This window comes from Mustela nivalis (genome assembly GCF_964662115.1).
Source record: "Mustela nivalis genome assembly, chromosome: 3".
Classification (NCBI taxonomy): Eukaryota; Metazoa; Chordata; class Mammalia; order Carnivora; family Mustelidae; genus Mustela; species Mustela nivalis.
In genome coordinates, this window is record NC_139022.1 from 8,325,797 (window position 1) to 8,330,133 (window position 4,337).

Below are 4,337 nucleotides of genomic sequence, written 5' to 3' on the forward strand. Positions count from 1 at the left end.
TGAATAGTAATTTCAAATTACAAAATGATAGATTATAATAAAGCTTATTTGTGCTTTATATACCATTCTTTATTCTTATTATAAATTAACATATTTTACAAAAGATTTATTATATATTTATCACTGTGCCAAATATCCTTTTGGGAGAAATAGTATAAAAATACATTGCTCCTACTTGCAAAGACACTATAATATATTTACATTTCCAAGTATTCTAAATAGTATCCAAGTTGATCTCTGCAGCTCTATATGTGGCTAAGAGTCTGCTCCATATGCAAATCCTCCTGGAATCTGATGTTTTTCTTCTTCTAAAGGTGACATAGGTCAAATCCATAAGCCCTGTGCTCCATGACCACACTCTACACTTGGAATCTATTTTCCTCACCCTCCCAAAACAAATTCACATCAAGAGGGCAGAGAGATACACTTAGAGATGTAAAAGATTCATATTTTCTTGTGAGAGGATCCCACAATTGCAGGAAAAATAGCAGCTTCAATGAAAATATGGTTCAAGCTAGTAAGCATTGATTAAATATCTTTGATTTGAGAAGAAAGACCTGGATGTTGTCAGTGTTGAAAAGTTTACTCTAAACCTTTGAGGAATTTTCAAATTCTTCAAAGTTATAAGCTGCAATGATGGCTTAGTATTGGTAATGGAATCCCAAGTTTGATTGCATACCTACATTAGAAACACCAACAAATATTTTGTTATTAAAAATTAAATATTAGAGATAAGTTTCTGGGGATTCTTACTGATAAGACTGAAGGACAAAATTGATATGGGTTTTGCATTATCTGGAAAAGAGTTGTGAAGGCAACAAACCTATATCAGGCCTGGTAAAATAGATTTCCAAAGAAGAAGGCAAAGACAGCACACTGGCCCACTCCCCTAGTCCACAAGCCCCCTCTCCTTCCCTTACACACTCTGGCCCCAACCCTCACGCCCAGAAGAGCACAGTGCAGCCTCAGCCAACATCACTGGGTCTTAGCCTCCAGACCATCATTGGGTGTCATCCAGTTTCCTCTGGCTTTGTTGCACAGGAGCTGGTGATAAGTGTCCTTAATGGAGTTATTTCAGAAGAGATAAATAAAATAAAGCTGTCTGGTTATTTTAGTATGAGACATGGAGGAGTGTATCAATGGATGTCCTTTCTCTCACTAATCTACTTCTATCCTTTTCATGTCTCATGCTCTTGGACTTGAGTCATTGGGGTCTGACAGAGTCATTTGACAATGTCAGTACCAATCCAGGAAACAGGAATTCAATCCCAAATTAAGCCTCTTATAATAAACCCTCTTATACTCATATTTCTTATATAGAGAATATTAATAGTGTTTATCAGTGTTATTATAAATATTAGCTCAGATAAAATAAGAAAAGGGCTAACCATAGTGTCATAGACAATGTTCAATAAATTCCACTTGTAATGAAACAAGATGGGATCAGGAGGGAGAAAAACCATAAGAGACTCAATCTCAGGAAACAAACCGAGGGTTGCTGGGGGGAGACATTGGGGAGGGTATGTGCTATGGTGAGTGCTATGAATAGCATAAGACTGATGGTTCACAGAGCTGTATTCCAGAAACAAATAATACATTATATGTTAATAGGAAAAAAAATAAAGAGAAAAGTTGTGTCTTAAAAAAATAAAAATTCTACTTGCTACTGTCTTGTAAACATTAAACTATGAAAGAATAAATAAAGAGAAGTGGTTAAAAAAAATCATCATAGAGTGAGGTGCTTGGGTGGCCCAATTGGTTAAGTGTTCAACTGTCGACTTTAGCTCAGGTCATGATCTCAGGGTCATGAGATCAAGCCCCATGTCAATCCTCCTTGGGATTCTCTTTCTCTCTCTCTCTCTCTGTCCCTCCTCAAACCCCCACCCCACCCAAACTTTCTCAATCAATCAATAAGCAAAAATAAGTAAGAACTAAATATCATTATAGAAGGACAGCTGCCAAAGAAATACTTTGTTAACTTGACTGATAGGATTTGAATATCTAAAGAAAATACTAATGTGTCAAAAGGAATAAAGGAGAATTATTTGTGGCAAGAGTTGATCTTACTATTCAAGCTCTAAGTAGAGAAGGTTCTTTGAATCTTTTTGTTTTTACTAAAAGCAGTTCAGACAGAGAAAGGCAAATATCATATGATTTCTTTATATGTGGAATCTAAAAATCAAAATAAATGAGCAAACAAAACAGAAACAGACTCGGTGGTTGCTAGAGGAGAAGTTGGTGGGGGATGTGTGAAATAGGTGAAGGGGATTAGGAGATACAAATCTCTGGTTATAAAATAAGCAAATCATGGGGATGAAAAGCAGGAAGTAAACTCGTTACATGTGTGTGGATGCATTGCTAGTGATTCTCATGTAACTTTCAGAGTAGAGTGAACACAGCTGGACATTATGATTTCAAGTGTGACCTCATCCCTTGGTCTCTGGATGTGAACTGGTTTTCTTCAGTTTAAAGGCATCTACCTTAGGAAATATCTCCTATACTTGCCTTTTACACATCTTTGGGCTTCATCCACAATTACAGGGGACTAGTAACACTAACTCAAAGCACACAGTCTGTAGATTAAGTGATGCAATGTCAAATAAAAATGAGACAACATTAAACTGAAGAAAACCAGCTGTGTTCACTCTACTCTGGAAGTTTGCTCTCCACATCGTCACATACATATCTAAGAGACAGACTCCAGAACTTTATGTATTACCCCAGCATTCCTCTTATTCATGTTTCCTTGGCTCCCTTCTCTCCCTTCAGGATACTCTTCATTGCCCCCTTTACATCCTTGTTCCTCAGAGTGTAGATCAGGGGGTTGACACTGGGAGTGACAATGGTGTAGAAGAGGGTGAGGAACTTGCCTTGGTCTTGGGAGTAGCTTTTGGCTGGCTGCAGGTACATGTAGATGATGGTCCCATAGAAAAGGGAGACCACCATTAGGTGGGAAGAGCAGGTATTGAATGCTTTCCTGCGCCCTGCAGCTGACTTGATCCTCACCACAGCAGCAGCAATCATCCCATAGGAGATGAGGATCAAGGAGAGGGGCACCAGGAGAAGGGCGACACCTAGGGCAAAAGCAAATGCTTCCACCAACATGGTGTCTTCACAGGACATGGCAATCAGAGCAGGCATCTCACAAAGAAAGTGGTCAACTGTGTGGCGGCCACATCGAGAGAGTTGCATTGTCTGGGGACACATGACAAAGGAGTTTAAAAAGCCACAGAACCAGGACACAGTCACCAACTGCAGGCAGAGACGTGGGTGCATGACTACAGTGTAATGCAGAGGCCGGCAGACAGCCACGTAGCGGTCATAGGACATGACAGCCAGTAGAACACACTCGGTTGAGCCCAACACCATGTAGATATAGAGCTGGGCCACACAGCCATGGTAGGAGATGGTCTTCTCTGGACCCCAAAGGTTCCACAGCAGCTGGGGAACAATGCTCGTTGTAAAGCAGAGATCCAAGAAAGAAAGGTTCCCAAGAAAGAAGTACATGGGCGTGTGGAGTCTAGCATCCATGATTGACAACAAGATGATAGCAGTGTTGCCAGCAAGGGTCAGGATGTAGAAGACCAAGATAAAAGCAAAGAGAATAATCTCAAGTCGAGGGCGATCAGAAAAGCCCAGCAAGATGAATGCTTGTTGGTAGCTATCATTGTCTCTTCCCATAGTCTTTGCCAGCTGTTATGGAAACACACAAGCAAGTATTGGATAAGACAGCCAGTGAAGATTCACCCAGCACTCTCCAATTTCCATGTGTGGATCTATAAAGTTAGCAGAGTCATCTGCTCTTTCATACTTTCCTAGCATACACTTATTGATACCTATTGTATGTAAAGCAGTGTGTCTGATTCTCCTGGAGGGGAGAGGATGAATTAACTCAGAAGCTACCCTGTTTGGTGAGTAATTACAAATAATTAGAAAGAAGAGAGGAAGTAAAAGTTCTCTAAAAGATTTGTTAAAAAGCTGAGTGTGTTGCAAATTATTCCCAGTTGATCAAAGAACCCCCTATAGAAGACTTTATGTTCAGGGATACTGCTGTACCTGAGGGAGGTTTTGTTTGGTTTGGTTTGTTTTTTGGGGGTTTTGTTATTGTTGTTGTTTTCCAAAACACTGGTGACAATTTTACATGTGGCAGATTAAGCAAAATATATTTCCAGAAGAGAAAGTAGTACTTGCACAGACACAAATAATCAAATTCATGGATGATATTCAGGGAGTTCACAAATATGAATGTCACACAATTCCTTAACAACACATAATTTTATTGAAATTAAATCCAATAAGATTTGACACAATCAGAAAGAGTCTAGATTATAGACTGT

General features: G+C 39.4%; 1 pseudogene across 1 annotated transcript; it reads right to left on the reverse strand.

Moving 5' to 3' along the window:
* Positions 1 to 2,736: 2,736 nt before the first annotated feature.
* On the reverse strand, positions 2,737 to 3,681 carry LOC309861290 (putative olfactory receptor 2W6 pseudogene; annotated as a pseudogene). The gene has a single exon. The product of its transcript is annotated as a putative olfactory receptor 2W6 pseudogene (transcript).
* Between the last annotated feature and the right edge of the window lie 656 nt (positions 3,682 to 4,337).